Source organism: Semicossyphus pulcher, unplaced genomic scaffold, assembly GCF_022749685.1.
Source record: "Semicossyphus pulcher isolate SPU_LCO1_2020_fin unplaced genomic scaffold, fSemPul1.0.p SCAF_9, whole genome shotgun sequence".
Lineage (NCBI taxonomy): Eukaryota > Metazoa > Chordata > Actinopteri > Labriformes > Labridae > Semicossyphus > Semicossyphus pulcher.
In genome coordinates, this window is record NW_027211770.1 from 29,923,351 (window position 1) to 29,938,221 (window position 14,871).

Here is a 14,871-nt window from a genome sequence, read left to right on the forward strand (position 1 = left end):
CTGAGGTTAGGGAAGACGTACATCCTTGCTGCTACATACCTGCTGCATGTGTGAATTAGCAACTGATGCTAATGTGCCACCAACAAATTAGCATTCTGTCAGGATGCGTTATTCAGCTTGTTGTGTAGCTGCAGCGCCTCCTAGTGGCCAGTAAGATAAGTGTTAACAGGTGGGTACATGAGGTCAGGTCAGAAGAGAGAAGTTAACCAATGATCCATTCGAAGCCTTCGATTCAGATCGACTCATGTAGAAAAATGTGGAACTTTTAGTCTTTCTGAAGGTTTCATTATTATTTCTTTTATTCTGTGTCTCTCTGGTTGTTGAGATAACATAATCCTTTACTGATCTCCAGAGGGAAATCCGGGGAAGTTCATCAAGACAGCATTCAGACCTCCGGCAGGATATCTGACTAAGAAATTACTGCTTTTGTCAGTGATGAATATGCAGTTACACTAAACACAACCTGTTCTCCCACACTTGTTGACAGTCCTCGAGCCAGTCGCACCAGTTTCAGATTTGGCCTAGTTTTAAGTTGTTGATTTTACTCTTAATGAGAACAGGTTGCATCATAAAAAACTGGGCTAATTGTGTAACAGTCATTTTCCGATGCTGAATATTTACACAGATACTGGCAGCTTCAGCAGCTGTGCTAACTGAACAAAATGACAACGCTAACATTAGCTTAGACTGAAGAGGAAAACAATAATCTATGATGACATATCTGACCTGACCCTTGATATGATGAACAAATAACACATAAATATATGAGTCAAATTAAGAATGCAAATAACCTCAAGACAAAGTGAACGATTATTTCTGAACGTTGGCATAATCATAGTTTCAATTTGCCATTAAGAGGTGGAATTTATTGTTTGAGTCGAAGTGATGTTGCAGCTTGTGACACTTATTTTTAACATTTTTGTCTGGTTCTTATTTCTAGAGATCTTTCCTAGTAAGTTTACATCTTACTTCAAGTTAAGACATGTCTGAAGTTTAATGATGCAGCTCAGTAGTGAAACCACGAGTTTGAAACTCTTAGCTCGGCACACAAATGACTCCTGGTTTGACAGGTAGCTGTTTGTAAAGCTTAAAGGGTTGCTAAAATAAAGGCTTTCTTTATTGCAAAACCTCATTAACCTCTTATAACTCTTTACATCAACAGTTTTTCCCCTGTAGTGTTTCTCGTCTTTGTTGCGACTTTATTCCCCACATTCTTTCAGAATCAGAATCGGGGTTTATTGCCAAGTAGGTTTACACATACAAGGAATTTGTTTTGGTGCAGAACAGTTAACACAGAACTAGAATAAAAATACGTAAAAGATAAAAATAAGTAAAAGGCTTAAATAACAAATTAACACAGTAACAAATTAAAAATAGTGCAGTGTACAGACAAAATATTTTTAATCTGTCTGTTACAAAGTGAGGTGCAGGGAAGCATAGTGAGATGTCAGGAAGACAAAAAAAATATCACAATGGCAGAGAGTTATGCTTTGACAAATTAAGCCGACTTTTATTTTCAGTCTCTACAAAATAAAAGAAAAACATGAACCAAAAAAAACTTGAATACTTTACATTCATGACACAGCTCAAACAGTTCTGGTGCTGCTCTTCTTAAACCAGTCCACACTCTCTCGCTGCACTCACATATACAGCACGTGAGCCCGCCTTCAGGTCAGGCCTGTAGAACATCGAGTTGACAAGCTCAAACATCAAACGTTGTTTTTCTTAGCTTGCTCACACCAACAAACCTCATTTCACTCGTCACCATAGAGTCATTTATATCACACATTCAAAGGAAGAAAATCATTTCAAGATCGTTCAGTTTTTACCTTAATTGGCCGTCAATTTCATCAGTCATCCTTTGACCAATCAAATCAGAGAACCCACCTACTCGCCCATCACATCAAAGGGCTGTAGTTGAGGCGTGCTTCCTCTTCAAGCACAAGATGGCCTCCACACAGGACTCAAACTCTCAAAGGTTATTGTTTTTACTACGGCGTGTCTTCATTATACTTTTAACAAAAACGTGCTTTAAGTGATACTAATGCAGAGTACAGCTATTTGTATCAATTAATATTGAAACCATTTCATATAAATTAAAGAAAACAAAGAATATTGTGAGTGTGATCTGTCCACTTTCTTGTCATAAAGGGGTTTAGCAAATAGCTAGTGAGGGAGTCTTTTACTATGACCGTGTTTTTTAACCTTCTAATGTTTTAGCATTGCTGAAACTTTAATTGTTTACTGCAAAATATCTCCCCTCGCTCTCTTGTTATAGAAGCTTTAAATATAATCCTCTTGTTCAGTAAGTATTGACATGTCTATCTTGTTTGTTCGTCACTTCTCAGTTTAAGTTCATTTTGTTTATTTGCCAAAGAGGGAGGGAAATGTCCCATCATTTTACAGTAACTCCATAACTTCCCAGGTTCTTATGTGAGAAGAAGCACACAATAATTATTTCCCCCAGGGATTTATTTGCAAGATAGAAAGTGACCTCTGTAATTCCCCTGATGTCTCCTAGAATCACCTCGGGTAAGCACAGGAAAAAAATAAACTTTTTGTTTACCACATAAATAAATTCTCCCTTATACATCCTTTCTACAGCTAATAGGCTGTTTTTGAACCACACAGTGTAACCAGTCCTGCTCTTTAACCACTAGGTGGCAGCAGATGGACACAGACGACATTAAACAGCAGCTCTGCAGTTCTTATGAAATCATTGCCTTCAAACAGGCAACCCTGTGTTGACAGTGCCCTGCAGTGTTTGGCACTGTGGCTATAAATGAGCCACAGGGCTGCACGAGAAAAACAAGACGTGCATTAAACATAGTGAGCTGTTAAAAAAATAAATCTGTCAGTTTATTATAAATGTTGCTGTAAAGATAATTATAAACTTCTTCTAGTTCTATTCAACACTCATTTCACTTGGTATGTCTATAAATGAAGCTCTTATTGTGCAAACTTCTATTTGCAGACATGTTTGTTTACTGAACCCTCCACCTTCTCAGAAAATAACACGCCTCTCACATCTTTGATCGCTGACTGATGCCTCACATACTTTGACTGCTGCTTTCTAAACAATACCAGACTGCATTCTGTTCTCTGCATCATCATAATTTACCTTTCAGCTCCATAGAGATAACACTGACAGCAAACAAAGGTGTGTGTGGCATGCATTTTTGTTTCCTTTTTGTAGCACTGGATGGAATCTGCATAAGTCCATGGGTGTGAACAGGTAAACACCCGAGTTCTCGCAATGTTTGTGCCTTTAATTGTGTCAAGCAAGCAATTCATGGGTTCAGAATCTATGTTTTAGCAAGTGTGCACGTTCCTGTTCCACAGTCTGATGGGAACTGTTGCACCTGCAGGATTTGCATATGAATGACGGGTGGTTTCTTACACACATAAAGAGAAGGGTTTCAAGTTACAGTTGAGGAAAAGCATGCAAAAAAATGAGTGGAGAAACATATATGCACAAGATTACAGGAAGCTATTTTCTGTCTTGCTTAGGTTATTGCAAATTTGATTTAAAGACATATAAACCAAAAGTAATTTGTCTTTCCAAACAGACGTCCTAGTTACTCTGGATAATCCCCAGACATCCCTCAGGGCTTTTTTGTTGGAACTTCTTTCTAGAAAAGAAATAGTCCCAATAAAACCATTAAATATATGGTCCAGGAATTTCCACATTAAACACAACCAACATTGTGTAATAACTTTCACTTGGTTTGAGCATCAAAGAGCACTTCAAACATCCCTTTTTTATGAGACAGGTTTGCAGAGGAGGGATGACTTGCAAAAAGTCTCCTGCACTCTGTAAAACTTGTATTTATTTATTATCTGCAACATTTCATCAGACCATCAGGTGTATGACTGACAGCCATCATAAATGGGGAGTGGCTACCAACTGTGCACCATCTCTAAGATAGAAAAGTAAGTAATGTGTGGATCAGAAGCAAAACCAAAATCATCTCCAGAGATAGCCAGACACTTTTTTGAGCACTGGAAATTAACCTTCGCTCACCTCAGCTGTCTAGGTAAAGACTATAAGGTTAGGCAAAAGTTTCAAAGGAAAATAAATCCCAAAACCATCCACACGTCATGACACCAATGGCTGCAAGTGAAACACATTGTTTTTGTGTAATGCACGCGACCTTTTAAACTTTAAATTTCCCCCTTTGATTTCCTGTAAAGTTTGATAAACTGTGTGACAACATCATCCTTTGTTACTGCTTGTTGCAACACCTCACTGAGGTGCAATCATGTTTACACTGAGCAAAACGAAATCAAACCTGAGACACTGCAGCATTTCATCAAAGACACCACTCTACATTTATTTACCTGTGATTCAGCTTGAAATACAAACTTTGGAACCACCAGGGAGTCATAATCTGAACGTCAAGGAGGTGAAATATATCTAATGTAATAAAACCAGACACTGTTTGAACATTAATGTCAATAAAATCTAAATTGTTTTACAGCAGTCGCGATATCAAACTGATATGGTGTTGAAATATGTAGTTTCCTCTCAAGGTCAGCTTCCTCCTTCTCTCATTTTCACTTTGACTCAAAGTTTAAAACAATCCTGAAAACTTTATATTATGTATCGGGTTTACACTTTGTCTAAAATAAATTTCCAGCTGTCACCTGTGCACATAGGCTTATGTGTCTATGTGCGTAGGTGTTTCTAGTTAATGACTAACCACAGAGGAAGGGGAAGTGTGAGGTAGTCTAGTGGTCTGAAACTCGTAAGCTCGAGAGAAGAGATAGGTGGAAATCTAACAGCATTGGTGCGAGTTTGGAAACTAACTGAAACTAAACTTTGCAGTTCAGCGCTGTAGAGAAACGACTGTGTGAAAGATTCTCTTAGCACCAGAAAGAGACAGCAACACAAACTGAACACACTCACAGTTACCACAGTCTGACAACCAATGCAGACAGTTTAAAGCAAGCCAGAAAAAAAAATGGTGTCAGTTCAGGTTATTCCACTTCCTGCTGCACTGCGGCTTGTTGAAAGACGTATTTCAAAATATAACTCAAATACCAACAGAATCAAACAAAACTTTTTGTGCCACAGCCTGAGGGGAAACCAGAGCAACAACATTGTACAGAGTTCTTACTGAATGTGACTCATCTTTCTCTCACAGAAACTATCTCTTTACTCATCTAACTCTCAGCCAAGAGGGAGTTAGTGTATGACTCAAAATGGCCGACCATTACTTTAAACTATATCTCATCTTGTCATATTAGTTTGTTTTTTTACTTTCTTTTTAAAAGGACTTCCCCAAAACTGTTACAAGCTGTCAGTCAGTCAGAGGAGTCTCTGTAGAACAAGTATTCTTTGGTTCAGTTGAAGAACCACCGCCTTGCAGTCGTGAAATGTGCCGTGTGTTGTGTTTGCCGCACTGAGTGAATAAAGCACCTCTTTCATGCGACACGTTAACATTTCACGATATTTTCTTCACTACTTAGTTAGTTCGCTTATTAGCAGTTACGAGCTAGGCTAAGGTTGACAGAGACAGAGGAGGGAGGACATAATGCTGTGTTAATATAAGTTAACTTAATGTTTTACCTCTTTTCCCGTTAGCATTAGCGTTGACTGGCAGCTCTTTTTATGAGTGTGCTTGTTATATTTATATTTAAGAAGCTTGTTTTTACAGTTTTATACTTTTATACTGTTCTCCTTAATGCAGATTGATGTGCCATTTTCTTTTACAGCCCAGGAACTCTAACCAAGTTCTGATGCCCCCTGAAAATACATTTACATAAAATGTATACATCTAGTTAGCCTAGCTAGTTAGCAATTATGTGCTAGGCTAAAGCTAAATGAATCAGCTTAAAGAAACCAGCAGTGTCTCAACTATGGTTAGGAGGAAAGCTAACAGTTGGCTAAGTGACAGTGAGATTTAACTTATCATGCTAGCGTATCTGTGGTGCTAGCTAAGCTAAATTTGATGGAGACAGAGTATGGAGGATTTATAGCCTACTGTGTTGAATAAGTTAGATTAATGTTCAGTATCTTTGCTGCTTGTGACCATAAACTGTATAAAAAGATGGACGACATGACAGCGCCCTAAATCTGAAGCCGAACCCTCTCTATCGCCCCCTGCTGACTGGCTGCAGTATAGGTCAGGTATAGGTCAGTATAGGAAGTGACTACGGCGGCTCCACCCGCTGATCTCTACTGCGCAGTCTCTGGCTCCTAAAGAGCGGAGCCTATCATGGGGGCTATTTTGTAATTTGTCAATTTCGTACAATGAGAGCAGATGGCCGCGTCATCCATCTAAAAATACAGTCATTGGTTTTGACACATTTAGAATTAGTACCTCTTTTGCCGTTAGCATTTTCGTGAACTGCCAGCTCTTAAAATATTCATATTTTAGAAGTTCATTATTACACCTTTATATTTTGCCTTACTAAACTAAACTCTAAAGCCACCCCGGAAAGTATATATCCCCGTAATTAGATGAATTTTAAAAAATGTGTGTTGATAAATCATCTAGAAATATCTTATAGCAGGAGAAGCCCTAATATTTCAAGCTTGGCATGCAAGGACTTAGGTGCCGTTGTTCTATATAGTGCATGTATTGTATAGTGTAGTACACACTTTATTTATAAAGCTTCTCTCCAGAGCAGATGTCCAAAAGTGTCACAAAATAAATAACAAAAGCAAGAAATGTTTTAACATTCAGAATTACTGTATATTGTCAGCTGTCATGCAGCCCTAAGTTCCTGTTTGGTAATTACTGTGCTTGTGTTTTATAATTACGTCAGTAAAGTTAATTTGATCATGTGGAGATGGCTGGTGGGGTTTTGTCCCAGTTTCACAGGAAGTCTACGGGGCTCTCCCCTTATATTTAAATACCTTAACCAAACCAACGACAAATACTCCTCTCATCCTCTGCTGCAAATGATCAAAAATGTACATGATATCATATGACCGCTTCTCTTCTCACTGCAGCATTGTTTCCTCTCACAGACCTCAGACGAGAAGCAGGATGTCAAACTGAGATGCTTCCTCGTTCACTGAATGGGGAACTACGTTTCAGGAATTCTTGTTAAATACTGGTGTGTGGAGTTCTTTCACCAGTAGGGGGAGTAAACGAGGTGTTTCCAGTGACTTTTTCAAACCCACAGACAAAAGGCCTTTGTCTCATGAAGAATGTGTGTGTGTGTGTGTGTGTGTTACGTGCACTGCGTTCACAGCAAGAGTACATTAGCCTGTGTTGACAGGAAACACAAGCCCTGTCCTTCACTGACTTGACTTTGCGTTTGTGATGTTCCCGGTACAGAAGTTTTCATTTGGCCTGGCACCAAACACTGAGTGAATATCAAACAAACCACATGAGAAACATTCCACTGTGTCAGACTTTACTTAGACTAAAGTAACCCCAGAGCCAGCCCCAGCTTGCAGCTGGAGCACAGTGTGCCCTGTGGTAAGTCTCAGGTCTAAGGTGTTGGCCCTCCTTCCGCATGCCACTTTAATACACACAGAGCCACAATGTTAGATCAGGCTGCGTGTTGCACAGTCATCTGTGTGGGAAGGAGCTCTGCCAACTCACCCACAATCAAGGAAAAAATGTAATGACTGAAAGATTAGTCTTAGCCTATCCTTCAGATGATATCAGGCAGTAAAACAATAAGGTGGAGCCTAAACGTGGCAAAGGTTAACTACATTATAGCACCGGCTAGCTGATGATAAGCTTGTGCTAGGTGTGCAGGAAGAGCAAAGGTCAAAAGGTTTTTGTCGGACAGAATTAGAGGCACTCGGATTTAAATGAGTGTCTTAGTTGTAAGCTTGGAAGAAGATCTTGTACTTAAAGATGCTATAATAAATATTCTTATAATAATAAAGGATCAACTAAGTTAGTGGCATGTGAAAAGGGTCAATCATTTCGCCTTACAGGGCATTTTATCATTTTTTAGCGTGGTCGTAAAATGCACATGGCGGCCATTTTTCTCTGACTTTTGCTATTTTTATTGACTTTCTGACGTGTTACAGGATGAAACTATTAAAAGGTACATAATCTTACAAATAGTTATTATTGGACTGTTTGCCTTTTGATCAGCGGCTGAAAAGACAACTTAAAGTAAAAATCCAAAAGGATAATTCAAAGTAAAACAACATAGATGCGGCTAACATTAGCATTCAACCACTCCTTAGCTAACACAGCTGATAGCTAGTAATTATTGCCTTTCTTATCTTCTGGTGAAACACTCTTAAACTGTAAATGTTAGCTCGGAGATGGCTGCATGCTAATGCTAGCCATCGTCTCATAGTTGATCCATCCATTTATTTTCTATACCACATGTCCTGTTCACTGTCGCGGGTTGGGCTGGAGCCAATCCCATCTGTCATTGGGCGAGATGCGAGTTACACCCTGGACTCATCACCAGGTAATCACAGGGCTGACACAAGGAAACAGACAACATGTCATGCTCACAGTCACACCACGTGTAATTTAGAGTCACCTCACCAATGACCTTAACGAGCATGTCTTTGGACTGTGGAAGGACCTTGAGCTGTGAGGCGACTGTGCTAACCACTGTACCAGCGTGCAGCCCATGGTAGTTGGGCAAAAATCAACAGGTTTAATTTTCAGGTTATCAAGGCCCATACACCTAGAATTTTCTCGTCAGATCAATCAAAACATTCACTCTTTCACACACAGATGGCAAAGACAACTATGCTAATCTCCAATCAGGAAATTCACCAATGGCTACGCCTTCAGGAGCAATCTGGGGTTCAGTGTCTTACCAAAGGACACTTCAACATGTAGACTGTAGCAGGCAGGGACTGAACCACCAACCTTCCAATTGAGAGACAACCAACTCTACCAAGGAGCCACCACCGCCCCTAAAAGAAAACATAATTATGAATGTTATCTGCACATAAAGCCCATTCTCAATTACAAGTGAAAGTTCTGCACTTTGAAGTAAAGGTCAGAAGTTTTATCAGCAAAAACCTCATTGAAGAATCTGAAAGGAAAGTACCCATAATGCACAGTGACCCCTTTCAGAGTGTTATATCATCCTACTTTTAATACGGACAGATTACGTCCTACATGAAGACGTCAGCATTATTTAACGTTGCAGTTGGTCAAGGTGAAGTTGATACTCTACACTCTTTAAACTGAAGAAACCACGGTCATCTAATGTTTATAACTAACTCTAAGTGCTCGCTCCTGTCACTGTGCTCTTTATGATCGGGTTAGCTGGACCGCTCATGTGCATCATCTAGAAAGACTTTCTTTGCATTCTACCTATGCATTTATGATCCCAATTAAGACTGATCACAGTTTACACCACCGGAAACTCTTTATGTATAGGTCCATACATAAGGACGAGAGCCAACTCCCTCTAACCGGAACACTATTCATATTTTAAAGCTTTATGACACGGGTGAGGCAGTCTCTGTGTTGGCTTATCCAGTCATACATGTAGGACTTATTTTATGATCAGTTTTACAATATAATTGTTTTGTAGTATAAACCCAGAAAGGCGAGGCAAAGGTGGATAAATGCTTCAAAACTGTTCACATGTTCAATCTTTACTGCCTTAAACTGTTTGGTAAATGTATTGCAATAAATGTGTAGTGCAATACAGGTTTATAAAAGTAGAGTGGAGTCACCTTATAAAAGAAGCAGAGAAAAGAATACCAAAGGCAAAAAGCAAGTATCTCACAGTAACTACGAAACTGTACAGAATACTTGAGTGACTGCTCACGTTTCCACTGATTAGTTCCAAGAAACATTTCTTGCATTGTCTCTGCATTGTTGCGGGGACCTAAACTGGTTTCAAGATTACAGTCTGTTCTTATCACACCCACTTCAGTGTGCAGTGAGGGCATAAAGAGCTTGTGTGTGATGTGTTGCACCTGTTGCAATGCTATCAGCTTCGTCACTTAGGGGTGTGTCAGTCTTAACCAATAGGTTTCTGCTGATTCACTCAGGAAGTTCCTTATTACTCCCGGATGACAAATGAAAATGAAAAAACTGCTCTGAAAGTGTTGTGACGAAGTGAGTTTCAAGAACAGATTGAGGAAGATTCTCTAAACTCTAATGAAGGGGTTAAACCCCATCCCTCGAGAGTTATTCCCCGTGTTTGTTTTGTTATGATTATGGTGAAGAGCGCTCTCTCTCCTGTAGGTCTTCATTCAGCGCAGTCTCACACATAATACATGAAATGACAACTCCCTTTCCTCCTTATGTATGGACCTATACATAAAGAGTTTCCGGTGGTGTAAACTGTCATCAGCCCTTACTGGGATCATAAATGCATAGGTAGAATGCACAGAAAGTCTTTGTAGATGATGCACCACAGTTTACATGAGCATTCCAGCTAACCCGATAAAGAGCACAGTGACAGGAGCGAGCACTGTTAGTTATAAACATTAGATGACCGTGGTTACTTCAGTTTAAAGAGTGTAGAGTATCAACTCCACCTTGACCAACTACAACGTTAAATAATGCTGACGTCTTCATGTAGGACGTAATCTGTCCGTATTAAAAGTAGGATGATATAACACTCTGAAAGGGGTCACTCTATATTACAGGTACTTTCCCATCAGATTATACAATGAGGTTTTTGCTGATAATACTTCTAACCTTTACTTTATAGTACATTTTATATCACCATATTGCTGCTTTTACTTAAAGTAAATGTTACAGGGGCTCTATGTGCAACATTCATTAGTATGCTTTCTTCTATGGGCGGAGGTGGCTCTGTTGTAGAGTTCTCTCAACATCAAAAAAGCACCAACTAGGGGAATAACTTTAGGGACGGGGTTTTACCCCTTCATCAGAGTTAACTTCTTAACACTGTATGATGTGGTGTACATACTTTTGGCAGCATGGAAACGATCGGTGAGGATTCTTTTTTTATGGTGGCCACAAAAATCCTCTAAAAAAGTTTAGTGACGTAATATAAAGAGTGATAACGGCAATGGATACATTGACTGTACCGTCAACTACATGACTTAGTTACTTATTTTGTGTTCTTAACGTAAAGATATGAGCGTTAAACTTTACTGAAGTAAGTACCTATTTCAGGCCAAACCATGACCCTTTTTCTGAACTCAACCAGGTAGTTTTTTGTCACATACGTAATTCAGGGTAAAGTAATGTGACATAATAAATAGTAGCGAGAAAAGCCCGCACACTTGTTCAATTCCACAACAAGTTAACTATGCTAATCACAACGTTTTGACGTTTTGTTTTTTGATTGCCCTGCACCTACGTCATGTGTTTCTTGAACATACCAAACAGTTGTAACTTATTCTAAACACAAAGCACATTTTTTCAGTACTCTTGGCACATACAATGAACCAAATGGAGACTGTTTTGTAATTGTATTCACCTTTTAGAAAGGCTTTTTTCACTGAATGTGCAGGAGTTCTTGGTCGTTTCACGTATGATATTATTTTTGTTCAGCTTGACGTCTCGTGTCTGCAGAGGCCGGAGCGTTTGATCAGAAGCTAGAGAGTTACAAGGTCCAGAATAACTTTTCGTGAGTCATCTTATTCAGTAAAAGGTTCCCATCTACAAATGTTTGACCACCTGAAAGAAAACGTAATTACAATGTGACATACTCATCATACCGATACCCCAGTTAGCATGTAAAGTAATGTTGCCGGACTGGTTTGGCTGGTGTGTCTCTTTTACTAAGAAACTTGATGGTATGTCACGAATTCAAGCAGAGGAAAGCCTCTGTTCTTTGCAAAGGTCATCACTTTAACCTTTATATAGCTACCCTTTATGTGTCTGTGTTGGGAGTGTCTCTGTTACATTTCAGCAGACAAAGCCAAGAAAGGTTGTGAACGATGGGAAAAAGTTAAACCAGTGTTTTGTCTTGGATCTGGTTGCCATCAACAGTTGAAAACAGTGACCGTAAACCTGCAGCTCCCAGACATTCGTTGATGGAAAAAAATTCTCACATTACTCAAACACCTGTAAACAAATGAGCCCTTCTGCTAAGGGTGTGGGCCCGGAGGAGGTAAAGGAGGTAATCACGGAAGATCCCACTTATCTGGATGAGGAGGAAATCTCAGACATGTTGAGGCAAATGATGTCCTTGATGATGTTTCACTTTGTCACCCTCACCTCACCCTACCTGTACCTGACCACATAACTGAGGAGCCTGACTGATGTGTAAAAGCTCACCGTTGCTCATCATGACGTCGTTTTCACCATGGTAAAACAACAAGGAACAAAGTTTGTTATATGATGAAACACATCTGTAAAGAAGCTCCCGGTTTCACACCTTTAAAGTGACTGCTGACTTATGGACTAAGTATGTACCAAGATTATGGACAATAGAGCTAGTCTGTCATAAGTATGAGTACAATGTGCTGTGCCCAGTTCTCTCTCAGATCTCCAGTAAGAAATACTTTCTTTCCTTCTTTTAGATCATTAAAAGACTCCCACCTAATGGCTCATTCTGTACATCAATTTCACTGGCCAGCAGGGGGCGACTCCAGTTGCTGCACAAAAAGTCTGTTTGTAAGAAAATAACACAACTTTTCACTTAATTTATTACCTCAGTGAACATTTCCCAAATGAGTCATGGTCTCAGTTGTTTCAACTATATTTTAATACATCATGATATTAATTTTGTTAGATGATAAAGCAGGTTAGCTTCAGGGCACGGCTGACAAGTCGGGACCTGAAAAAGGGCGGGTTCAGCATGAGGAGTCAGCTGTTTGTTTTTTAGGTCAGAAGATTTTGTTCAAAACTTGTATTAGTCAGACGACTCACGTTTGTAATAGTGTGAAATGTTTATCGCAGCAGCAGCTCGTGTGTGACGTCTCGGCTCCGACCTCATCACTCCTCGCAGATTTATTATTATAGGAGTGATGAGATAATATCTTAAACCCCCCTAGCCGGAGCCTGCAGGTGGATGCTGAGGTGGCGGTGGGGCTGAAAGTATGAGCGCAGTACTGGTGCACAGCAGCGGTGGCAATGACAGAGCAGAGGGAGAGAGCGGCAGCTTAATTAGATGCCACATTGGGAGGAAGTGTTTGTCAGGTGATTGTGGAGAGTGACGCATGTCTAGATGAAATAAGTGCAGCTCGAGGTGCCTGCATGAACCAGCTCGCAGGTGTCGCTCCATTTCTTTCGCTGGGAATATGAATACAACTAGCTAACCAGGCTAGCGCTCTTATTAGCTCATTATTAAGCGTAAAAAAAAAAATGTCAATGGCCAAAATTTAAAACTCAAGGCTTCAAAATGGTACAGTGGCTATGTGTATCTCCTATAATCTATGATCAGTAAACAGCTGGCAGAATTGTGTACCTTTTTTCTGTACATTTTATTCACTATAGGTTACTGGGGCAGCAGTTCTCAGAGCTAGCAAGCTAACAGTTTTGAGCTTGGTTGCTAGCAGGGGGAGATAAGGTCTAATTGTTTATTCAAAAGAGAATCATCTTCTGTTTACAAAACTGTGGAGCAGTTCACACTCGGGCAGTTTTTTATAACCGCATGGTGCAACACAAATATTTCAGTCGGCCCTGCTGTCCGTCACATGTCAGCACGGTGGAGGTTGTTTATCGGTCAGCACTGTTTGTGTGTCAAAGTTCACCAACGATGAACTCATCGCAGAAGAGTCAGGAGGATGTTCCCTTCCCCCTGGAACAAATCTAATGATCACAGTGTTTCCATTGAACTCAATTGATTTCACTGTCTTAAACGCTGTGCACAGCCGTCTTGTCAATTTTATAGATCAGTGGAACCGTCCGGTTGCAGGGGGGGAACCGTTTCAAATACAAGGAGTGTGATACTCAGAAATCATGTGACGTGGCTTTAATGGATAACCAGCATAAAGCACAAACATGTTTTCCAACCCAGCTGGTTTTTGATGTTTTGTGCCAAACAAAGGCCTTTGTGATCGTCATCTCAGCTTCAACAGAGACGTCTTATTGGAACTGTTCAATCCACTGGTGCCAAGAAGCCAACAGGTGCTCATGTGTGTAATACACTGGGTATACTGTATGCAAGCCTTTGGGACGAAGGACAACCAGACACATTGTTATAAGAACTATACATGTATGAATTAACAGTGTTAAATACTTAGTTCAAAAATATGCACAAAAGTGTGGTGGTGGACCTTGTTGGAAAATGCTTCCTCAAAAAATAACAACTTCCTATTTCCTGTTGTTTGGACTGCAAACAATGCCTTTTCATATAGAGAAACGGTCCAAAACGAACACGAACAGGTGCAGACAAAAGCAGGTAAGGTGACAAAACATGCTTTATTTGATCCTGGAGGAAGTTGGCTGGCTGGTGGGCTGACGGGCTTGGTAAGTGGCCTTAGATAAGTGGAGGTCTGTGTATGGCACAATGACCTGGCAGGGACTGACTGTCAGTGCAGGGTTGGCGGTTGCTTGATGGCAGGCAGGTGTGCTGATTGGAGATCTAGGGCAGGTGTGCAGAGAGTGAAAGAGACAGAGGGCAAGGGAGAATAAAACACACAAAGCACTCCTCACTCACACAAAAACTCTGAAAATAAACAGAGAAAAAAAAACCCCACACACTTACAGGCGGACAGATGACACTGTGGACAGACTGTGGCAACACTTTTCTCATCCCAAAAAAAGCTGTTATTGTGGTTTCATCCTCCCAAGCTTTTCTGAGTGCTTACTTTAAAATGTCCTCGTTGTAATCATCAACTTTCACCCAGATGGTAATGACACACAGATGGAAACATCAGCGGGATAACAACGTCATCAGAATTGTACGAGTAACATTAGTCTGACTATTTTAGTCTGAATACTGTTGTTTAAATCTGACTTCTTTTGGTGAATATGAACGTGACTATAATCTAGTAAATTGTAGTTTGCAGATGGGACATGGTGCAGTCATTTTTGCATAATG